The sequence below is a fragment of the Anabrus simplex genome, chromosome 9 (assembly GCF_040414725.1).
Source record: "Anabrus simplex isolate iqAnaSimp1 chromosome 9, ASM4041472v1, whole genome shotgun sequence".
NCBI classification, from domain to species: domain Eukaryota; kingdom Metazoa; phylum Arthropoda; class Insecta; order Orthoptera; family Tettigoniidae; genus Anabrus; species Anabrus simplex.
The window spans coordinates 61,050,440-61,077,619 of NC_090273.1; positions in this window are offsets into that span (position 1 = coordinate 61,050,440).

Consider the following 27,180-nt stretch of genomic DNA (forward strand, 5'->3'; position numbering starts at 1 on the left):
TCAACTTTTAATTTGTAACGATAGTTTAAGACATGACTAAGAATATTTATAGAGTTTATGTTTTTTTGTTTCTAGTTTGTAATGGTAGTTTTAAGATAAGATTATGAATATTGCTCTCAGATGTACTATGTTAATGAAGTGTGGTTAAGTGTAAGAGAGGACCATCAGTCCTAACTTCGCCACTACAAATAAAGGCAAATATATATATATATATATAAAGATATGGCTATCCAAACCAGACACTATCAATATCAGGAGGAGGATGTTCTCTTGGTTTGTGATCATTTGTATCACTGTCCTGGACTAAAGAATTTACTATACAAACTAGACCCTATCAGTATCAGGAGGACCATGTTGTCTTGATGTGGGAGCAGTTATATTTCTATACTAACTTAAGTTGGTACCTATACAAACTAGACTCTATCAGTATCAGAAGGATGATGTTCTCCTGATGAGGGAACATTAATAAAAAATATTCTGCACTAAGACTATTGATATAAAAATTAGACCCTATCAGTATCCGGAATATGACGTTCTCTTGATGTGGGAGACGTTATATATCTATACTACACTAAAGCTAGTAGCTATACTAACAGACGGAATCAGTATCATGAGGACGATGTTCTGTTGATGTGGGAGCAAGTATATGTTCCTATCCTGCACTAAAGTAATGGCTATACAAACTATACTCTTCACGAATCATAAGGACGGTGTTCTATTGATGTGGGAGCAGTTATATGACTATCCTGCACTATAGCAATGGCTATACAAGCTAAACCTTATCAGTATGAGGAACACGTTGATGTGCGAGCAGTTATATATCGGTACTATACTAAAGTATACAAATTAGACTCTATCAGTATCATGAGGACGATTCTTTATTGATGTGGGAGCAGTTATATCACTATCCTGCACGAAGGCTATGGTAATACAAACTAGAATTTATGAGTATCGGGAGGACGATGTTCTCTTGATGTGGGCGCAGTTATATCACTATCCTGCATTAAACTATGGCTGTAAAACTAGACACTATCAGTATCAGAAGGATGACGTTCTCTTGATGTGGCAGCAGATATATATATCTATACTACACTAAAGCTAGTAGCTGTACAAACTAGAGTCTTTCAGTATCAGGAGGATGATGTTCTCTTGATGTGGGAGCACTTTCATCACTATCCTGCACTAAAGCTATGGCTATACAAACTAGACGCTATCAGTATCTGGAGAATAAAGTTCTCTTGATGTGGGAGCTGTTATATATCTATACTACACTAAAGCTAGTAGCTATACTAGCTAGACTGTGTCAGTATCAGTAGGACGATGTACTCTTGATGTGGGAGCAGTTATATCACTGTCCTGCACTAAAGCTATGGCTATACAAACTAGATTCTATCAGTATGAGGTAGACGTTGTTCTCTTAATGTGGGAGTAGTTTTATATGTATACCACACTAAAGCGACACAAACTGGTCTCTATCTCTATCAGGGGGGCGATGTTCCCTTGATGTGGGAGCACTTATATCAATATCCTGCACCGAGGGTGTGGTTATATAAACTAGACTCTATCAATATCAGGAGGACGAGGTTCTCTTAATATGGGAGCAGTTATATCACTATACTACACTAAAACTTGTAGCTATACAAACTAGACTCTATCAGTATCAGGACGACGATGTTCTCTTGATGTGGGAGCACATATATCACTATTCTGCACTAGAGATTTGGCTATAGATACTAGACACTATCAGTATCAGGAGGACGATGTTCTCTTTATGTGTGTGCACTTGTAGCACTATTCTGCACTAAGGCTATGGCTATAACAATAGACGATATCAGTATCAGGAGGACGGTGTTCTCTTCATGTGGGAGCAGTTATATCACTAACCTAAACTAAAGCTAAGGCTATACAAACTAGACCCTATCAGTATCAGGAAGGCGGTGTTCTCTTGATGTTGGAGCACTTACATCAATATCCTGCACTAAAGCTATGGCTATACAAACTAGACTCTGTCACTATGAGGACAACGTTGTTCTCTTGATGTAGGAGTAGTTATATATATATATTATATTATAGCTATACAAACTAGACTCTATCAGTATCAGGAGGAAGAATTTGTCCTGATGTGGGAGCTGTTATATCACTATCCTGCGCTAAAGCTATGACTATGCAAAATAGACCCTATCAGATTGAGGAGAACGATATTTTCTTGATATGGAAGCATATATATCACTATCCGGCACTAAAGCTATATCTATACACACTAGACTCTATCAGTATCATAAGGATCGTTTTCTATTGATGTGGGAGCAGTAATATCACTATCCTGCGCTAAAGCTATGGCTATGCAAAATAGTCCCTATAAGATTCAGGAGGACGATGTTTTCTTGATATGGAAGCAGTTATAACACTATCCGGCACTAAAGCTATATCTATATACACTAGACTCTATCAGTATCATAAGGACGGTGTTCTATTGACGTGGGAGCAGTAAAATCACTATACTGCACTAGAGCCATGACTATACAAAGTAGACTCGACCAGTATGAGGAGGAAGTTGTCCTCTTTATGTCGGAGCAGTCATATATCTATACTTTACTAAAGGTACACAGACTAGACTCTATCAGTATCAGGAGGAGGAATTTGTGTTGATGTGGGAGCAATTATATCACTATCGTGTGCTAAATCTATGGCCATGAAAAATAGACCCTATCAGATTCAGGAGGATGATGTTTTCTTGATATGGGAGTAGTTATATCACTATCCGCCAATAAAGCTATATCTATACAAACTAGACCCCATCAGTATCAGGAGGACGATGTTCTCTAGATGTGGGAGCAGTTATAGCACTATCCTGCACTAAGACTAAGGCTATTCAAACTAGACTCCATCAGCATCAGAAGGACGATGTTCTCTTGATGTGGGAGCATTTGTATCACTATCCTGCACTAAAGCTATGGCTATACAAACTAGAATATATCGGTATCAGGAGGACGGTGTTCTTTGATGTGGAAGCTTTATATCATTATCCTCCACTACAGGAATAAAGCTAGAGTCTGTCAGTATGCGGAGGATGATGTTCTCTTGATGTGGAAGCAGTTATATATATACTACACCTGTGCAAGTTGCGATACAAACTAGACTCTATCAGTATCAGGGAGGCGATGTTCTCTTGACGTGGGAGAACCTATATCAATATCAAGCACTTAAGCTTATGCTATACAAACTAGACTTAATCAGTATCAGGAGGACGGTGTTCTCTTGATGTGGGAGCAGTTATAATACTCTCCTGTTCTACAACGACGGCTATACAAACTAGACCCTATCAGTATGAGGATGATGTTCTCTTGATGTGGGAGCAGTTATATATATATATACTACACTAAAGCTATACAAATTAGACTCTATCAGTATCAGGAGGACGAATTTGTCTTCATGTGGGTGCAGTTATATCGCTAAGCAACACAAAAGCTATGGCTATAAAAACTAGACCCTATCAGAATCCCGAGGATTTTCTCTTGATGTGGGAGCAGTTATAAATCTATACCACACTAGAGCTAGCAGCTATACTAACCTGACTCTATCAGTATCAGGAGTACGAAGTTCTGTTGATGTGGGAGCAGTTATATCAATTTCTTGCACTAAAGCTATGGCTATACAAACTAAACTCTATCAGTATCATGAGGATTTTCTCTTGATGTGGGAGCAGTTATATATCTATACTACACAAACTGGTAGCTATACACACTAGACCCTATCAGTTTCGAGAGACAATATTGTCTTGATGTGGGTGCAGTTGTATCACTATCCTGCACTAAAGCTAGTAGCTATACAAACTACAATCTCAGTATCAGGAGGACGAATTTGTCTTAATATGGGAGCAGTTTTATTACTATCCTGCACTAAGGCTCTGGTTATACAAACTAGACTCAATCAGTATCAAGAGGACGATGTTCTCTTCATGGGAAGCACTTGTATCACTATTGTGCACTAAAGCTATGGCTATAAAAATATATTATATCAGTATCAGAAGGACGGTGTTCCCTTGATTTGTGAGCATTTATATCAATATCCAGCACTAAAGCTATGGCTATACAAACTAGACTCTATCAGTATCAGGAGGACGATGTTCTCTTGTTGTTGGAGCAGTTGTATCACTACCCTGCTCTAAAGCTAAGGCTATACAAGCTAGACTCTATCAGTATCATGAGGATTTTCTCTTGATGTGGGAGCAGTTATATATCTATTCTACACAACTAGTAGCTATAGAAACTAGACCCTATCAGTTTCGAAAGGCGATGTTGTCTTGATGTGGGTGCAGTTATATATCTATGCTACAAATAAGCTGGTTGCTATACAAACTAGACTCTATCAATATCAGAAGGAAGATGTTCTCTTGATGCGAGAGCATTTATATCACTATCCTGCACTAAAGCTATATCTATATCAACTAGACCCTATCAGTATGAGGATGATGTTCTCTTGATGAGGGAGCAGTTATATATATATATACTACACTACAGCTATACAATTTAGACTCTATCAGTATCAGGAGGACGAATTTGTCTTCATGTGGGTGCAGTTATATCGCTAAGCAGCACAAAAGCTATGGCTATAAAAACTAGACCCTATCAGAATCCCGAGGATATTCTCTTGAAGTGGGAGCAGTTATATATCTATACTACACTAAAGCTATTAGGTATACAAACTAGACCCTATCAGTATCGGGAGGCCGAAGTTGTCTTGATGTGGGAGCAGTTATGTCACTATCCTTCACTACAGGTGTGGCTATACAAACTAGACTCTATCCGTATCAGGAGGACGATGTTCTCTTGATGGGGGAGCAGTTATATCGTTATACTGTACTTAAGCTATGGCTATACAAACTAGACTCTATCCGTATCAGGAGGACGATGTTCTCTTGATGGGGGAGCAGTTATATTGTTATACTGTACTTAAGCTATGGCTATACAAACTAGACTCTATCAGTATCAGGCGGACGATTTTCTCTTCATGTGGGAGTTGATATATCACTATACTACACTAAGTCTAGTAGCTATATAAACTAGAGTCTATCACTATCAGGAGGACGAAGTGTCTTGATGTGAGAGAATTTATATAACTACACTAGACTAAAGCTAGTAGCTATACAAACTAAACTATGTAGGTGTGAGGAAGCCGATGTTCTCTTGATATGGGAGAAGTTATATATCTATACTAAACTAAGGCTAGTAGCTATACAAACTATACCCCATCAGTATCATATGGACGGTGTTTTCACGATGTGGGAGCAGTTATATCACTAGCCTGCACTAAAGGTATGGCTATACAAACTAGACTCGACCAGTATGAGGAGGAAGTTGTTCTCTTTATGTCGGAGCAGTCATATATCTACACTATACTAAAGGTACACAAACTAGACTCTATCAGTATCAGGAGTACGAATTTCTGTTGATGTGGGTGCAGTTATATCACTATCCTTGACTAAAGCTACTGCTATACAAAGTAGAATCTATCAGTATCAGGTGGACGATGACCTCCTTATCAGCGAGAATTTGTATCACTATCCTGCACTAAATATATTGCTATACAAACTAGACTCTATCGGTATCCGGAGGATTTTCTCTTGAAGTGGGAGCAGATATATATATCTATACTACCGTAAAGCTATTTGGTATACAATCTAGACCCTATCAGTATCAGGAGGACGAAGTTGTCTTGTTGTGGGAGCAGTTATGTCACTATCCTTCACTAAAGCTATGGCTATACAAACTAGGCGCAATCCGTATCAGGAGGACGGTGTTCTCCTGATGTGTGAGCAGTTATATCACCAGCCTGCACGAGAACTATGGCTGTACAAACTAGAATCGATCAGTATCATGAGGATTTTCTCTTGATGTGGGAGCAGTTATATATCTATACTACACGAAAACTAGTAGCTACAGAAACTAGACCTATCAGTTTTTGACAGACGATGTTGTCTTGATGTGGGTGCAGTTATATATCTATGCTACACATAAGCTGGTTGCTATACAAACTAGACTCTATCAGTATCATAAGGACAGTGTTCTCTTGATGAGGGAGCTTTTCTATCACTATCCTGCACTAAACGTATGGCAGTACAAACTAGATTCTATCAGTATGTGGAGGACGGTGTTTCTCTTGTTGTGGGAGCACTTATATCCCTATCCTGCACTAATACTATGGGTATACAAACTAGAAACTCTCAGTATCTGGAGGATGGTGTTCCCTTGAAGTGGGACCTTTATATCACTATCCTGCACTAAACGTATGGCTGTACAAACTAGAGTCTATCAGTATGCATATGATGATGTTCTCTTGATGTGGAGCAGCTATATCACTATCCTGCGCTAAAGCTATGGCTATACAAAATAGACCCTATCATACTCAGGAACAAGGTTTTTTTCTTGATGTGGGAGCAGTTATATCACTATCCGGCACTAAAGCTACATCTATACAATCTAGCCTCTATCAGTATCAGGAGGACCAATTTCTGTTGATGTGGGTGCAGTTATATCTCTATCCTTGAATAAAGCTACTGCTATACAAACTAGACTCTATCATTATCAGGTGGACGATGATCTCCTTATGTGCGAGAATTTGTATCACTATCCATCACTAAAGCTATTACTATACAAACTAGAGTATCGGTATCCGGAGGATTTTCTCTTGATGTGGGGGCAGTTATATATCTATACTACACTAAGGCTAGTGGCAATACAAACTAGACCGTATCAGTATCAGGAGGACGATGTTGTCTTGATGTGGGAGGAGTTATATATCTATGCTACACATAAGCTGGTAGCTATACAGCTAGACTCTATAACTAAAACTATATCTATACCAACTAGATAGACTCTATCAGTATCCGGAGGATATTCTCTTGAACTGGGAGCAGTTATATATCTATACTACATTAAAGCTATTAGGTATACAAAGTAGACCCTATCAGTATCAGGAGAACGAAGTTGTCTTGATGTGGGGGCAGTTATGTCACTATCCTTCACTAAAGGTGTGGCTATACAAACTAGACTCTATCAGTATCAGGCGGACGATTTTCTCTTCATGTGGGAGTTGATATATCACTATACTACACTAAGTCCAGTAGCTATATAAACTAGAGTCTATCGCTATCAGGAGGACGAAGTGTCTTGATGTGTGAGAATTTATATAACTATACTAGGTTAAGCTAGTAGCTATACAAACTAAACTATATCAGTGTGAGGATGACGATGTTCTCTTGATATGGGAGAAATTATATATCTATACTAAACTAAGACTAGTAGCTATACAAACTATACCCATCAGTATCATAAGGACGGTGTTTTCTCGATGTCGGAGCAGTTATACCACTATCCTGCACTAAACCTATGGCTATACAAAGTAGACTCTGTCACTATGAGGACGACGTTGTTCTCTTGATGTGGGAGCAGTTATATATATATTATATTATAGCTATACAAACTAGACTCTATCAGTATCAGGAGGAAGAATTTGTCCTGATGTGGGAGCAGTAATTTCACTATCTTGCGCTAAAGCTATGGCTATGCAAAATAGTCCCTATCAGATTCAGGAGGACGATGTTTTCTTGATAAGGAAGTAGTCATATCACTATCCGGCACTAAAGCAATACCTATACAAACTAGACTATCAGTATCATAAGGACTGTGTTCTATTGATGTGCTAGCAGTTATATCACTATACAGCACTAGCGCCATGACTATGCAAACTAGACTGGACCAGCATGAGGAGGAAGTTGTTCTGTTTATGTCGGAGCAGTCATATATCTACACTATACTAAAGGTAAACAAGCTAGACTCTATCAGTATCAAGAGGACAAATTTGTGTTGATGTGGGAGCAGTTATATCACTACCCTGCGCCAAAGCTATGGCTATGCAAAATAGAACCTATCAGATTCAGGAGGACGATGTTTTCTTGATATGGGAGTAGTTATATCACTATCCGGCACTAAAGCTATATCTATACAAACTAGACCCTATCAGTATCAGGAGGACCATGTTTTCTAGATGTGGGACCAGTTATAGTACTATCCTGCACTAAAACTAAGGGTATTCAAACTAGACGCTATCAGCATCAGAAGGATGATATTCTCTTGATGTGAGAGCATTTGTATCACTATCCTGCACTAAAGCTATGCCTATACAAACTAGAATCTATCGGTATCAGGAGGACGGTGTTCTGTGATGTGGTACCTTTATATCATTATCCTCCACTACAGGAATCGCTGTACAAACTAGAGTCTATCAGTTTGCGGAGGATGATGTTCTCTTGATGTGGAAGCAGTTATATATTGATACTACACCTATGCAAGTTGCTATACAAACTAGACTCTATCAGTATCATAAGGACGGTGTTCTCTTGATATGGGAGCTTTTCTATCACTATCCTGCACTAAATGTATGGCAGTACAAACTAGATTCTATCAGTATGCGGAGGACGGTGTTTCTCTTGGTGTGGGAGCACTTATATCACTATCCTGCACTAATGCTATGGGTATACAAACTAGAAACTATCAGTATCTGGAGGACGGTGTTCTCTTGAGGTGGGACCTTTATATCACTATCCTGCACTAAACGTATGGCTGTACAAACTAGAGTCTATCAGTATGCATAGGATGATGTTCTCTTGATGTGGAGCAGTTATATATCTATACTACACTTATGCTATTAGCTATACAAACTAGACTCTATCAGTATCAGGAAGGCAATATTCTCTTGATGTGGGAGAACTTATATCAATATCCTGCAGTATAGTCTATGGCGATACAAATTAGACTCTATCAGTATCAGGAGGACGGTGATCTCTTGATGTGGGAGTAGTTATAACACTCTCCTGCCCTGCAACTACGGCTTACAAACTAGGCACTATTAGTATGAATATGACGTTGTTCTCTTAATGTGGGAGCAGTGATATATATACTACACTAAAGCTATACAAATTAGACTCTATCAGTATCATGAGGACGAATTTGTCTTGATGAGGGTGCAGTTATATTACTATCCTGCGTTAAAGCTCTGGCTATAAAAAATAGACCCGATCAGTATCAGGAGGACGATGTTTTCTTGATGTGGAGTATTAAATCACTAAAAGGCACTAGAGCTATGGCTATGCAAACTAGAGGCTACCAGTATCAGGAGGACGATGTTCTCTTGGTGTGGGAGCAGTTATATCAATATCCTGCACTAAAGCTCTGGCTATAAAATCTAGACTCTATCTGTATGAGGATGATGTTATTCTCTAGATGTGGGAGGAGTTACATATCTATACTTCACTACAGCTAGTAGATATACAAACTAGATTCTATCAATATCAGGAGTACGAAGTTCTGTTGATGTGGGAGCAGTTATAATACTCTGCTGCACTACAACTACGGCTATACAAACTAGACCCTATCAGTATGAGGATGATGTTGTTCTCTTTATGTGGGAGCAGTTATATATATACTACATTAAAGCTATACAAATTAGACGCTATCAGTATCAGGAGGACGAATTTGTCTTGTTGTGGGAGCAGTTATATCACTATTCTGCGCTAAACTTGGCTATACAAAATAGACCTATCATATTCAGGAGGACGATGTTTTCTTGATGTGGGAGCAGTTATATCACTATCCGGCACTAAGGCTACATCTATACAAGCTATTAGGAATACATACTAGACCCTATCAGTATCCAGAGGACGAAGTAGTCTTGATGTGGGACGAGTTATGTCACTATCCTTCACTAAAGGTGTGGCTATACAAACTAGACTCTATCCGTATAAGTAGGACGATGTTCTCTTGATGGGGGAGCAGTTATATCACTATCCAGCACAAAAGCTATGGCTATACAAACTAGAACCTATCAGAATCCCGCGGATTTTCTCTTGATTTGGGAGCAGTTATATATCTATACTACACTAAAGCTAGTAGGTATACTAAGCAGACTCTATCAGCATCAGGAGTACGAAGTTCTGTTTGTGTGGGAGCAGTTATATCACTGTCCTGCACAAAAGCTATGCTTATACACACTAGAACCTATCAGAATCCCGAGGATTTTCTCTTGATTTGGGAGCAGTTATATATCTATACCACACTAAAGCTAGTAGGTATACTAGCCAGACTCTATCAGTATCAGGAGTACGAAGTTCTGTTGATGTGGGAGCAGTTATATCACTATTCTGCTCTAAAGCTATGGCTATAAAAATAGATTATATCAGTATCAGGAGGATGGTGTTCACTTGATGTTGGAGCAGTTATATCACTATCCTGCTATAAAGCTATGGCTATACAAACTAGACTCTATCAGCATCAGGAAGGCGATGTTCTCTTGATGTGGGAGAACCTATATCAATATCCCGCACTTAAGCTATGGCTATTCAAACTAGACACTATCAGCATCAGGAGGACGATGTTCTTTTTATGTGTGTGCACTTGTAGCACTATTCTGCACTAAGGCTATGGCTATACAAACTAGAATCTATCAGTATCAGTAGGACGATGTTCTCTTGTTGTTGGAGCAGTCGTATCACTCTCCTGCACTAAAGCTATGGCTATACAAACTGGACTCTGTCAGTATCAGGAGGACGGTGTTCTCTTGATGTGGGAGCAGTTATATCACTATCCTGTACTTAAGCTATGGTTATACAAACTGGACTCTATCAGTATCAGGCGGACGATTTTCTCTACATTTGGGAGCCGATAACACTATACTACACTAAGGCTAGTAGCTATATAAAGTAGAGTCCATCACTATCAGGAGGACGATGTGTCTTGATGTGAGAGAATTTATGTAACTATACTAGACTAAAGCTAGTGGCCATACAAACTGAACTATATCAGTGTGAGGAGGACGATGTTCTCTTGTTATGGGAGAAGTTATATATCTATACTAAACTAAGGCTAGTAGCTATACAAACTATACCCCATCAGTATCATAAGGACTCTGTTTTCTTGATGCGGGAGCAGTTATATCACTATCCTGCACTAAAGATATGGCTATACAAACTAGACTCCATCAGTTTAAGGAGGATGATTTTCTCTTGATGTGGGCAGAGTTATATTACCATCCTGCACTAAAGAATGGCTATCTATGATAATCAGGAGGACGATGTTCTCTTGATGCGGGGACTGTAATATCACTATCCTGCACTAAAATAATCGTTGTACAAACTAGACTCTATTAGTATCAGGAGGACAATATTCTCTGATCGTGGGAGCAGTTATATCACTATCCTGGACTAAAGCTAATTGCTATACCATCTAGGCTGTATCGGTATCAGAAGGATGATGTTCTCTTAATGTGGGAGCAATTATATATGTATACCACACTAATGCTAATGGCTATACAAACTAGACTATACCCTATAAGTATCAGGAGGGCGATGTTCTCTAGCTGTAGGAGCAGTCACGTCACTATCCCGTACTAAAGCTATGGCTATACAAACTAGAATCTATCAGAATCAGGCGGACGACGCTCTCTTGATGTCGGAGCAGTTATACATCTATACTACACTAACGCTAGTATATATACAAACTACACTCTATAAGTATCAGAAAGACGATGTTCTCTCCATGTGGCAGCAGTTATATCACTATCCTAAACAAAAGCTATGGCTATACAAACTAGACTCTATCAGTATGAGGAGAACGTTTTTCTCTTGATGTGGGAGCTGTTATAGATCTATACTACAGTAAAGCTAGTAGCTATACTATCTAGACTGTATCAGTATCAGGAGGACGATTTTCTCTTGATGTGGGAGCAGTCATAACACTATCCTCCACTAATGCTATGGCTATAGAAACTAGACAATATCATTATGAGGAGGACGTTGATACTCTATCAGTATCAGGAGGACGACGTTCTCTAGATGTGGGAGCAGTTGTATCACTATCCTGCACTAAAGCAATTACTATACAAACTAGAATATATTAGTGTCAGGAGGTTGAATTTCTCTTGACGGGGGAGCTATTATATATCTACACTAAGGCTAGTAGTATGTATACTAACTTAGACCCTATCAGTACCAGGAGGACGATGTTCTCTTGATATGGGAGCCGTTATATATCTATCCTACACTAAGTTTGTAGCTATACAAACTAGGCTGTATCAGTATCATGAGTACGAAGTTGTCTTGATGTGTGAGAAGATACATATCTATAACACGCTAAAGCTAGCAGGTATACAAGCTAGGCTATATCAGTATCAGGAGGACGATGTTCCCTTGATGTGGGAGCACTTATATCATTATCCTGCACTAAACCTACGGCTATATAAGCTAGACTCTATCAGTATCATAAGGACTTTGTTCTCTTGATGTGGGAGCAGTTGTATCACTACCCTGCGCTAAAGATATGGCTATACAAACCAGACACTATCAGTATCAGGAGGACGATGTTCTCATGATTTGTGATCATTTGTATCACTATCCTGAACTAAAGCTTTTGTTATACAAATTAGAACCTATCAGTATCATGAGGACCATGTTGTCTTGATGTGGGAGCAGTTATATATCTATACTACACTTAAGTTGGTAGCTATACAATCTAGACTATCAGGATCAGAAGGATGATGTTCTCCTTATGAGGGAACATTTATATAACTATTCTGCACTAAGACTATGGCTATAAAAACTAGACACTATCAGCAGCCGGAATATGACGTTCTATTGATATTGGAGACGTTATATATCTATACTACACCAAAGCTAGTAGCTATACTAACAGACGGAATCATATCATGACAACGATGTTCTCTTGATGTGTGATCATTTGTATCACTATCCTGAACTGAAGCTATTGCTATACAAACTAGACTCTATCAGTAACTGGAGTATGATGTTCACTTGACGTGGGAGCTGTTATATATCTATACTACACTAAAGCTAGTAGCTCTACTAACTGGACTGTATCAGTATCAGGAGGACGAAGTTATCTTGCTGTGGTAGCAGTTATACCACTATCCTGAACTGAAGCTATTGCTATACAAAGTAGAATCTATCAGTATCTGGAGTATGATGTTCACTTGACGTGGGAGCTGTTAAATATCTATACTACACTAAAGCTAGTAGCTCCTCTAACTGGACTGTATCAGTATCAGGAGACGATGTTCTCCTGATGTGAGAGCAGTTATATCAGTATCCTGCACTAAAGCTATGGCTATACAAACTAGATTCTATCAGTATCAGATGGACGTTGTTCTCGTGATGTGGGAGCATTTGTAACACTATCCTGCACTAAAGCTATTGCTATACAAACTAGGCTCTATCAGTATCCGGATGATTTTCCCTTTATGTGGGAGCAGTTACAATAAAGCTAGTAGCTAAACAAACTATATCCTATCAGAATCGGGAGGACGTTTTTGTCTTGATGTGGATGCTGGTATATATCTATGCTACACGTAAGCCAGTAGCTAACAAACTAGACTCTACCAGTATCAGAAGGACGATGTTCTCTTGATGTGGGAGCAGTTATATCACTATCCTGCAATAAAGCTATGACTATACAAACTAGACTCTATCACCATCAGGAGGACGGTGTTCTCCTGATGTGGGAGCAGTTGTATCACTATCCTGCACTAAAGGTATGGCTGTACAAACTAGAGTCTATCAGTATCAGGAGGATGTTGTACTCTTGATGTGGGAACACTTATATCTCTATCCTGCACTAACACAATGGCTATACAAACTAGACGCTATCAGTATCAGGAGGATAATGTTCTCTTGATGTGGGAGCTGTTATATAGCTATACAACATTAAAGCTAGTAGCTATACTAGGTAGACTGTATCAGTATCAGTAGGACGATGTTCTCTTGATGTGGGAGCAGTTATATCACTGTCATGCACTAAAGCTATGGCTATACAAACTAGATTCTATCAGTATGAGGTAGACGTTGTTCTCTTAATGTGGGAGTAGTTATATGTGTATGCCACACTAAAGCGACACAAACTAGTCTCTATCACTATCAGGAGGGCTATGTTCCCTTGATGTGGGTGCACTTATACCAATATCATGCACCGAAGGTATGGCTGTATAAACTAGACTCTATCAGTATCAGGAAGACTGTATTCTCTTGATGTGGGAACAAATATATCACTCTCCTGCACTTAAGCTATGGCTAGACAAAACAGACCCTATCAGTATCAGGAGGACGAGGTTATCTTGTGTGGGAGCAGTTTTATCACTATACTACACTTAAGCTTGTAGCTATACAAACTAGACTCTATCAGTATCAGCAGGACGATGTTCTCTTGATGTGGGCGCAGTTATATAACATTCCTGCACTAAACATATGGCTATACAAACTAGACTCTATCAGAATCAGGAGGACGATGTTCTCTTGATGTGTGGGCAGTTATATCACTATCCTGCACTTAAATTATGGTTGTATAAACTAGACTGTGTCAGTATCAGGAGGACGATGTTCTCGTAATGCGGGAGCAGTTATATCACTCTCCTGAACTAAAGCTATTGCTATACAAGCTAAACTCTATCAGTATCTGGTGTATGATTTTCTCCTGATGTGGGAGCTGTCATATATCTATACTACACTAAAGCTAGTAGCTCTACCAACTAGACTGTATCAGTACCAGGAGGAAGATGTCCTCTCAATGTGAGAGCAGTTATATCACGCCCTGCACTAAAGCTATGGCTATACAAACTAGATTCTATCAGTAAGAGGTAGACGTTGTTCTCTTGATGTGGAACTGTTATATATCTGCACCACACTAAAGCTATACAAATTAGACTCTATCACTATCAGGAGTGCGATGTTCCCTTGATGTGGGAGCCCTTATATCAATATCCCGCACTTAAGCTATGGCTATTCAAACTAGACACTATCAGCATCAAGAGGACGATGTTCTCTTTATGTGTGTGCACTTGTAGCACTATTCTGCACTAAGGCTATGGCTATACAAACTAGAATCTATCAGTATCAGTAGGACGATGTTCTCTTGTTGTTGGAGCAGTCGTATCACTCTCCTGCACTAAAGCTATGGCTATACAAACTATACCCCATCAGTATCATAAGGACTCTGTTTTCTTGATGCGGGAGCAGTTATATCACTATCCTGCACTAAAGCTACGGCTATACAAACTAGACACTGTCAGTATCGGGAGGACGGTGTTCTCTTGATGTGGGAGCAGTTATATCACTCTCCTGCACTAAGGCTATGGCTATAAAAAATGATTATATCAGTATCAGGAGGACGATGTTCTCTTGATGTGGGAGCAGTTATATCACTATGCGGCACTGAAGCTAGGGCTATACAATCTAGACTCTATCAGTATCCGGAGGATATTATCTTGATGTGGGAGCATATATATATATCTATACTACACTAAAGCGTGTAGCTATACAAACTAGACTCTATCAGTATCAGAAGGACGATGTTCTCTTGATGTGGGCGCAGTTATATAACATTCCTGCACTAAACATATGGCTAGACAAACTAGACTATCATTATCAGGAGGACGAAGTTGTCTTGATGTGGGAGCAGTTATATATATACTACAATAAACCTAGTAGCTATACAAACTAGACTGTATCAGTACCAGGACGACCATGTTCTCTTGATGTGCGAGCACATATATCACTATTCTACACTAAAGCTATGGCTATACAATCTAGACACTATCAGTATCAGGAGAACAATGTTCTCTTGATGTTGGAGCACTTATATCACTATTCTGCACTAAAGCTATGGCTATAAAAATTGATTATATCAGTATCAGGAGGACGATGTTCTCTTGATGTGGGAGCAGTTATATCACTATGCGGCACTGAAGCTAGGGCTATACAATCTAGACTCTATCAGTATCCGGAGGATATTATCTTGATGTGGGAGCATATATATATATCTATACTACACTACAGCAACTAGCTATACAAACTAGACACTATCAGTATCAGGAAAATGATGTTGTCTTATTACGGGAAAGGTAATATATCTAAACTACACATAAGCTGGAAGCTATATAAATTAGACCCTATTAGTATCAGGAAGGATGATGTTCTCTTTATGTGGGTGCAATAATATAACTATCCTGCAATACAGCTATGGCCATACAAACTAGAACCTATCACTAACAGGAGGACGATGTTCTCTTGATGTGGTAGCAGTTATATATATACCACACTAAAGCTAGTAGCTATACAAACTATACTCTATCATTATCATAAGGACGGTGATCTCTTGATGTGGGACCAGTTATATCACAATCCTGTACTAAGGCTATGGCTATACAAACTGGCATCTATCAGTATGAGGAGGACGTTGTTCTCTTATGTGGGAGCTGTTAAATATCGTAAATATACTAAAGCTATACAAACTAGACCCTATCAGTATCAGGAGGACCATGCTGTCTTGATGCGGCTAAAGTTATATATCTAAATTACACATAAGCTGGAAGCCATACATGCAAGACTCTATCAGTATCAGAAGGATGATAATCTCTTGATGAGGGAGCATTTATATCACTATCCTGCACTAAAGCTATGGCTATACAAACTAGAATCAATCAGTATCTGGAGTATGATGTTCTCTTGATGTGGAAGCTGCTATATATCTATACTACAGTGAAGCTCATAACTATACTAACTAGACTCTATCAGTATTAAAGGACGATGTTCTCTTGATGTGGGAGCAGTAATATCACTATCCTGCACTAAAGCTATGGCTATACAAACTGGACTCTATCAGTATCAGGAGGACAATGTTCTCTTGATGTTGGCGCAATTAAATCACAATCCTGTACTGAAACTATGGCTGTAAAACGAGACCCTATCAGTATCTGAATGATGATGTTCCCTTGTTGTGGCGGCAGATGTATATCTATACAACACCAAAGGTAGTAGCTATACAAACAAGTCTCTGTCATTATCAGGAGAACGAATTTGTCTTGATGTGCGAGCAGTTATTTCACAATCCTGCACTAAAGCTATGGCTATACAGAGTAGAATCAATCAGTATCATGAGGACGATGTTCTCCTGATGGGGGAGCAGTTAAATAACTATCCTGCACTAAAGATATGGCTATACAAGCTAGAGTCTGTCAGAATCAGGAGGACGATGTTGTCTTTATATGAGGCAGTTATATCAATAGGCTGCACTAAAATTGTTGTACAAACTAGACTCTATCCCTATCAGGGGGATGTTCTCTTGTTGTGTGAGCAATTATATATCTACACTACTCTAAAGCTAGCAGCTATACCAAATAGACCCCATCAGTATCATGAGGAGGATCTTGTCTTGATGTGGGAGTAGTTATATATCTATACTACAATAATCTGGTAGTTTTACTAAGTAGACTGCATCAGTATCAGGAGGACGATGTTCTCTCCATGTGGGAGCAGTTATTAAGTATCCTGCACTAAAGCTATGGCTATCGAAACTAGAGTCTATCAGTATATGGAGGATGGTGTTCTCCTGATGTGAGACCAGTTGTGTATCTATAGTACACTAAAGCTAGTAGCTATACAAACTATTCTCTATCAGTAACAGGAGGTCGAATTTGTCTTGATGTGGGAGCAGTTATATCACTATCCTGAACTAAAGCTACGGCTATACAAACTAGACTCTATCAGTATCAGAAGGACGATGTTCTCTTGATGTGGGAGGATTTGTATCAACATCCTGCTCTAAAACTACAGTCTATAACTCTCAGGAGGGGGATGTTCTCTTTATGTGGCAGCACTAATATAACTATCCTGCACTAAATCTATGGCTATACAAACTAGACACTATCAATATCAGGTGGACGATGATCTCTTGATGTGGCAGCAGTTATATATCTATACTACACTAATGATAGTAGCTATACAAACTAGACTTTACCAGTATCATTAGGACGGTCTTCTATTGATGTGGGAGCATTTATATCACTATCCTGCACTAGTGCTATGGCTATACAAACTAGCCTCTATCAGTATGAGGAACACGTTGTTCTCTTGATGTAGGAGCTGTTATATATCTATACTATACTAAAGGTATACAAACTAAACTCTAAAAGCACCAGGAGGACGAATTTATCTTGATGTGGGAGCATTAATTTCAATATCCTGCACTAAATCTTTGGCTATACCAGCTAGATTCTCTCAGTATCAGGAGGACTATGTTCTCTTGGTATGGGCGCAATTATATCACTATCCTGCACTAAAACTATGGCTGTAAAACTAGACTCTCTCAGTATCAGAAGGATGATGTTCTCTTGATGTGGCAGCAGTTATATATCTATACTACACTATAGCTAGTAGCTATACAAACTACACCCTATCAGTATCAGGAGGACAAAATTGTCTTGATGTGGGAGCTGTTATTTCGCTATCCTGCACTAAAGCTATGGCTATACAAACAAGACTCTCTCAGTAACAGGAGGAAGATGTTCTCCTGATGTGGTTGCAGTTGTATCACTATCCTGCACTAGAGCTATTGCGATACAAACTGGACGCAATCAGTACCAGGAGGATAAACCCGTGATGAGGGAGCAGCTATATCACTATAGTACAGTAAACCTGGTAGCTATACAAACTAGACTCTATCAGTATGAGGATGACCTTATTCTCTTGATGTGGGATAAGATATATATCTATACTATACTAAAGCTATACATAGTAGACTATCAGTATCAGGAGCACGAATTTGTCTTGATGTGGGAGCAGATATATCACTCTCCTGCACTAAAAGTTTTGCTGTACAAACTAGACTCTATCTCTATCAGGAGAATGATGTTCCCTTGTTGTGGCAGCAGTTATACATCTATAATACACTAAAGCTAGTAGCTATACAAACTAGACTCTATCATTATCAAGAGGACGAAGTTGTCTTGATGTGGGAGCAATTATTTAACTATGCTGCACTAAGGCGATGGCTATACAAACTAGACTCTATCGTTATCAGTGGGACAATGTTCTCTTGATGTGGGCACAATTATATCACTATCCTGCACTAAAATTATGGCTATACAAACTAGACATATCACTATCAGTAGACGATGTTTTCTTGATGTGGGAGCATATATATCACTATTCTGCACTAAAGCTATGGCTATACAAACTAGACATATCAGTATCCGGCGGACGATGTTCTCTTGATGTGGAAGCACTTATATCACTCTTCTGCACTAAAGCTATGGCTATAAAACCAGACTATATCCGTTTCAGGAGGACGGTGTTCTCTTGATGTGAGAGCAGTTATATCACTATTCTGCACGAAAGGTATGGCTGTACAAACTAGAGTCTATCAGTATCAGGAGGATGATGTTCTCTTGATGTGGGAGCACTTATGTCAATAGCCTGCACTAAAGCTATGGGTATACAAACTAGACTATGAGTATGAGGATGACGTTATTCTCTTGATGTGGGAAGAGTTATATATCTATACTACACAACTGTTATACTAATTAGACCCTATCAGTATCAGGAGGACGAATTTGTCTTGATGTGGGAGCAGTTATATCACTATCCTGCACTATAACTATGGCTTACAAAATTGGCCTCTATCAGTATCAGAAGGATGATGTGCTCTTGATGTGGCAGCAGGTATATATCTATACTAAACTAAAGTTTGTAGATATGCAAACCAGACCCTTTCAGTATCAGGAGGACGAAGTTGACTTGATGTGGGAGCAGTCATTTCACTATCCTGCACTAAAACAAAGCCTATACAAACTAGACTCCATCAGTTTCAGGAGGACGATGTTCTCTTGATGTAGGCGGTGTTATATAACCTTCCTGCACTAAAGAAAGGCTATACAAACTAGAATCTATGAGAATCAGGAGGACGATGTTATCTTGACGCGGGGGCTGTAATATCACTATCCTGCACTAAAATTATCGTTGTACAAAATAGACACTATTAGTATCAGGAGGACGATGTTCTCTTGTTGTGGGAGCAATTATATATGTACACCACGCTAAAGCTAATGGCTATTCAAACTAGACTATCCCCTATAAGTAACAGGAGGGCAATGTTCTCTAGCTGTGGGAGCAGTTACATCACTATCCCGTACTAAAGCTATGACTGTACAAACTAGAATCTATCAGTATCAGGCGGACGACGCTCTCTTGATGTCGGAGCAGTTATACATCTATACTACACTAACGCTAGTATAAAAAACGAGCTACACTCTATCAGTATCACAAAGACGATGTTCTGTCCATGTGGCAGCAGTTATATCACTATCCCAAACAAAAGCTTTGGCTATACAAACTAGACTCCATCAGTATGAGGAGAAGGTTTTTCTCTTGGTGTGGGAGCTGTTATGTATCTATGCTACACATAAGCTGGTAGCTATACAAACTAGACTCTCATTATCAAGAGGACGAATTAGTCTTGATGTTCTCTTGAAGAGACAGCATTTATATCACTATCCTGCAATAAAGCAATGGCTATAAAAACTAGATTCTATCAGTTTGGGGAGGACGTATTTCTCTTGATGTGGGGGCACTTAAATATCTATACTATACTAAAGCTGTACAAACTAGACTGTATCAGCATCAGGAGGGCGAATTTGTCTTGATGTGCAAGCAGTTATAACACTATCCTGCGCTAAAGCAATGGATTTACAAAATAGATTCTATCAGTATGTGGAGAATGATGTTCTCTTGATGTGGAAGGTGTTATATATCTATACTACAGTAAAGTTAGTAGCTATACTAACTAGAATGTATTAGTATCAGGAGGACGTTGTTTTCATGATGTGGGAGCAGTTATATATCTATATCACACTAAAGCTATACAAATTAGACTCTATCAGTATTAGGAGGGCAATATTCTCTTGATGTGGGAGCACTTATATCAATATCCTGCACTAAAGCTACGGCTACACAAACTAGCTCTATCAGTATCAGGAGGACGATGCTCTCTTGATGTGGGGAAGTTATGTCACTCTCCTGCACTAACGCTATGGGTAGACAAACAAGACTCTATCATTATCAGGAGGACGATGTTCTCTAGATGTGGGAGCAGTTGTATCACTATCCTGCACTAAAGCAATTGCTATACAAACTAGAATATATTAGGGTCAGGAGGATGAATTTCTCTTGACGGGGGAGCTATTATATATCTACACTAAGGCTATTAGTATGTATACTAACTTAGACCCTATCAGTACCAGGAGGACGATGTTCTCCTGATGTGGGAGCAGTTATATCACTATACTACACTAAAGCTAGTAGCTATACGAACTAGACCCTATCAGTATCAGGAGGACGATGTTATCTTGTTGTGGGAGCAGTGATATGTCTATACTGCACTTAAGAAGTTAGCTATACAAACTCGACTCTATCAGTATCAGAAGGATGATGTTCCCTTGATGAGGGAGCATTTATATCCCTATCACGCACTAAAGATATGGCTATAAAAACTAGACACTATCAGAATCCGGAGTATGATGTTCTCCTGATGTGTGAGCTGTTATATATCTATACCACACTAAAGCTACTACCTATTTTATTTTATTTTGGTTTTATTTTAGTTTGGTTTTGTTAGTTTGTTCTGTTTTGGCTGCTGACGTACAGTAGAGTTGGAAGAGGCGGGGATAGGCCTGACCTATCTCAAGCTAAAGTGTTGATTCGGTACGTCTGCACATGTAAAGTAGAGTTAAGTAGTAAATAGTGTTAGGTTAGAGGAATTAAGTTGTCAATGAGACAGTGAAAGATGAGCCGAGTTATGGAATCCGTCTCGGCAGTGAAATATAGGTGTGACAGCCTACATGTCGAGCTAGGCAATCCGCACACATGTGGGTTGTTACAGGAAGGAGTGGTGAGGAAATAACATTGACAGCTTAAAGGGTCTATGAGGTATCGGTTTCCGAGCCTCATGAGACATGTCTGGTCGTGACATCCCAGGGAAGGGTGGTAGCAGTTCCTCACCAGGGGTGATGTCGCGGCCAGACAGATTTAGGATAGATTTAGTATATATTCATGTAGTAAAGTAGTGAGTTTAGTTAGGTGGTGAGTTTCATGTGGAGCCGGCGATCCGCCCATGTGCAGGATGCTACAAAGTAGATTTAGAAGTAGTTAAGTAGTATATTTATGTAGTAAAGTAGTTAGTTTAGTTAGGTGGTGTGTTGCATGTGGAGCTGGCGATCCGCCCATGTGCGAGATGCTACAAAGTAGATTTAGAAGTAGTTAAGTAGTAAGTAGTTAGTGTCTAGCTATAGTCTGTGAGTGTTTATTTTAATGGAACATTGTAACTGGGCGAAAGCCCGTTATGTTCAGTTCAATAAATTCATTCATTCAAATCAATACTACCTATACTAACTGCACTGTATCAGTATCAGGAGGACGATGGTCTCTTGATGTGGGCGCACTTGTCTCACTGTCCTGCCCAAAAGCTATGGCTATACAAACTAAACACTATCAGTATCAGGAGGACGAATTTGCTTTGATGTGGGAGCAGTTATATCACTATCGTGCGCTAAAGCTTTGGCTATTCAAAAGAGACCCTATCAGTATCAGGAGGACGATGTTTTCTTGATGTGGCAGAAGTTTTATATCTCTACTACAATAAAGCTAGTAGCTATACAAACCAGACTCTATCAGTACCATAAGGACGGCGTTCTCTTGATGTGGGACCATTTTTACCACTATACTGCACCAAAGCTATGGCTGTACAAACTAGAATCTATAAGTTTGAGGACGACGTAGTTCTTTTGAAGTGGGAGCAGTTATATATCTATACTATACTAAAGCTATACAAACTTGACTCTATCAATATCAGGAGCACGAATTTATCCTGATGTAGTAGTTATATCACTATCCTGCGCTAAAGCTATGGCTATACAAAATACACCCTATCAGTGGCGGGAGGACGATGTTTTCATGATCTGGGAGCATCTATATCACTATGCGGCACTAAAGCTATGGCTATAATAACTAGACTCTATTAGTATATGAGGACGATGTTCTGTTGATGTGGGAGCAGTTATATCACTATCCTGCACTAAAGCCATGGCTATACAAACTTCAATCAATCAGTATCACATGGACGATGTTCTCTTGATGTGGGAACATTTGTGTCACTATCCCGCACTAAAGCTATTTCTTCACAGACTAGGCTCTATCAGTATCCGGAGGATGTTCTCTTGATCTGCGAGCAGTTATATATATATTTAACACTAAAGGTAGTAGCTATACAAACTAGACCCTATCAGTATCAGGAGAACGATGTTGTCTTGATGCGGGAGAGGTTATATATCCAAACTACACATAAGCTGGAAGCTATACAAACTAGACTCCATCAATATCAGAAGGATGATGTTCTCTTTATGTGGGAGATATGATAAAACTATCCTGAATTACAGCTATGGCTATACAAACTAGAATCTATCATAATGAGGATGGCGTTCTTCTCTTGATGTGGTAGCAGTTATATATCTATATTACACTAAAGCTAGTAGCTATACAAACTAGACTCTATCATTATCAAGAGGACGAATTAGTCTTGATGTGTGAGCTGTTATATCACTATCCTGTGCTAAAGCTATGGCTATACAAAATAAACTGTATCTGTATCAGGAGGACGGTGTTCTCTTGATATGGGATCATTTGTATCACTATCCTGCACTAAAGCTATTGCTTCACAAACTAGACTTTATCAGTATCAGGAGGATTTTCTTTGATGTGGGAGCAGTTAAGTATCTATACTACAGAAAGCTAGTAGGTATACAAACTAGACCGTATAATTATCAGGAGAACAATGTTGTCTTAATGCGGGTGAGGATATATATCTATAGTACACTTAAGCTGGTAGATATTCAAACAAGACTCTATCATTATCAGAAAGGATGATATTCTCCTGATGGGGGAGGAGGTTATTCTCTTGATGTGGGAGCAGTTATATATCTATACTATATTAAAGCTATACATAGTAGACTATCAGTATCAGGAGCAAGAATTTGTCTTGATGTGGCAGCATTTATAATCTGTACTACGCTAAAGCTAATCGGTATACAAATTAGACTCTATCAGTATCATAAGAACGGTGTTCTCTTGATGTGGGAGCAGTTATATCACTATCCTGCACTGAAGCTGTGTCTATACAAACTAGACTCTCTCGGTATCCGGAGTATGATGTTCTCTTGATGTGGGAGAAGTTATATTTCTACACTACACAAAAGCTAGTAGCTATACGAACTAGACTGTATCAGTACCATGAGGACGATGTTCTCTTCATGTGGGATCCGATATATCACTATACTATACTAAGGCTAGTAGCTATATAAACTAGAATCTATCAATATCAGGAGGACGAAGTGCCTTGATGTGAGAGAATTTATATAACTATACTAGACTAAAGCTAGTAGCTATACAAACTAAACTGTATCATTGTGAGCAGGACAATGTTCTCTTGATATGGGAGAAGTATATCTATACTAAACAAAGGGTAGTAGCTATACAAACAACACCCCATCAGTATCACGAGGATGATGTTCTCTTGATGTGGCAGCAATTATATCACAATCCTGCACTAAAATTATGGCTATACTAATTAGACTCCTTCAGTATCAGGAAGGCGATGTTCTCTTGATGTGAGAGCACTTATATCAATATTCAGCACTAAACCTACGGCTATACATACTAGACACTATCTGTATCAGGAGGACGGTGTTCTCTTGGTGTGTGATCATTTGTATCACTACCCTGCACTAAAGTTTTTGCTATACAAACTAGACACTATCAGTATCAGGAGGACCATGTTGTCTTGATGTGGGAGCAGTTATATATCTATACCACACAAAAGCTAGTAGCTATACTAACAGACGGAATCAGTATCATGCGGACGATGTTCTCTTCATGTGGGAGCAAGTATATGTTTTATCCTGCACTAAAGTAATGGCTATACAAACTAGACCCTTCCCGAATCATAAGGACGGTGTTCTATTGATGTGGGAGCAGTTATATCACTATCCTGCACAGGGGCAATGGCTATACAAACTAGACCTTATCAGTATGAGGAACACGTTGATGTGCGAGCAGTTATATATCGGTACTATAGTAACGTATACGAATTAGACTATCAGTATCATGAGGACAAATTTGTCTTGATGTGGGAGCAGTTATATCACTATCCTGAACTAAAGCTATGGTTGTACAAACCAGAATCTATGAGTATCAGGAGAACGATATTCTTTTGATATGGGCGCAGTTATATCACTATCCTGCATTAAACTATGGCTGTAAACCTAGACTCTATCAGTATCAGAAGGATGATATTCTCTTGATGTGGCAGCAGATATATATATATATACTACACTAAAGCTACTAGCTGTACAAACTAGACTCTATCAGAATCGCGAGGACGATGTTCGCTTGCTGTGGGGGCAGTTATATCACTATTCTGCACTAAAATTATGGTTGCACAAAGTAGACTGTGTCAGTATCATGAGGACGAATTTGTCTTGATGTGGGAGCATTTATATCACTATCCTGAACTAAAGCTATTGTATACAAACTAGGCTCTATCAGTTACCGGGGGATTTTCCCTTTATGTGGGAGCAGTTACACTAAAGCTAGTAGCTATACAAACTAGACCCTATCAGTATCAGGAGGACGCTGTTGTCTTGATGTGGATGCTGTTATATATCTATGCTACACATAAGCTGGTAGCTATACAAACTAGACTATCAGTATCAGAAGGATGTTGTTCTCTTGATGAGGGAGCATTTATATCACTATCCTGCACTAAAGCTGTGGCTATACAAACTAGACTTTATCAGTATATGGAGTTTGATGTTCCCTTGATGTGGGAGATGTTATATATTTATTCTAAAATAAAGCTAGTAGCTCTACTAACTAGACTGTATCAGTATCAGAACGACGTAGTTCTCTTGATGTGGGATCAGTTATATCACTATCCTGCACTAAAGGTAGGGCTGTACAAACTAGATTCTATCAGTATGAGGTAGACGTTGTTCTCATAATGTGGGAGTAGTTTTATATGTATACCACACTAAAGTGACACAAACTAGTCTCTATCACTATCAGGAGGACGAAGTTCTCTTGATGTGGGAGCAGTTATATCACTCTCCTTCACTTAAGCTATGGCTAGACAAACTAGACCCTATCAGTATCAGGAGGACGAGGTTGCCTTGATGAGGGAGCAGTTATATCACTATACTACACTAAAGCTTGTAGTTATACAAACTAGAATCCATCAGTATCAGAACGACGATGTTCTCTTGATGTGGGGGCACATATATAACTATTCTGCACTAAAGTTTTGGCTATAGATACTAGACACTATCAGTATCAGGAGGACGATGTTCCCTTTATGTGTGTGCACTTGTAGCACTATTCTGCACTAAGGCTAAGGCTATAACAATAGACGATATCAGTATCAGGAGGACGGTGTTCTTTTCATGTGGGACCGGGCGAGTTGGCCGTGCGCGTAGAGCCGCGCGGCTGTGAGCTTGCATCCGGGAGATAGTAGGTTCGAATCCCTCTATCGGCAGCCCTGAAGATGGTTTTCCGTGGTTTCCCATTTTCACACCAGGCAAATGCTGGGGCTGTACCTTAATTAAGGCCACGGCCGCTTCCTTCCAACTCCTAGGCCTTTCCTATCCCATCGTCGCCATAAGACCTATCTGTGTCGGTGCGACGTAAAGCCCCTAGCAAAAAAAAAATTTTCATGTGGGAGCAATTATATCACTATCGTAAACTAAAGCTATGGTTATACAAACTAGATCCTATCAGTATCAGGAAGGCGATGTTCTCTTGATGTGGGAGCACGTACATCAATATCCTGCACTAAAGAAATGGCTATACAAACTACACCTTATCAGTATCAGGAGGACGAATTTGTGTTGATGTAGGAGCAGCTATATCACTATCCTGCGCTAAGGCTATGGCTATGCAAAATAGACCCTATCAGATTCAGGAGGACAATGTTTTCTTGATACGGGAGTAGTTACATCACTATCCGGCACTAAGGCTATGGCTATACAAACTAAAATCTATCAGTATCAGGAGGAAGAACTTGACCTGATGTGGGAGCAGTTATATCACTATGCTGCGCTAAAGCTATGGCTATGCAAAATAGACCATATCAGATTCAGGAGGATGATGTTTTCTTGATATGGAAGCAGTTAAATCACTATCCGGCAGTAAAGCTACATCTAAACAAACTAGCCCCTGTCAGTATCAAGAGGACGATGTTC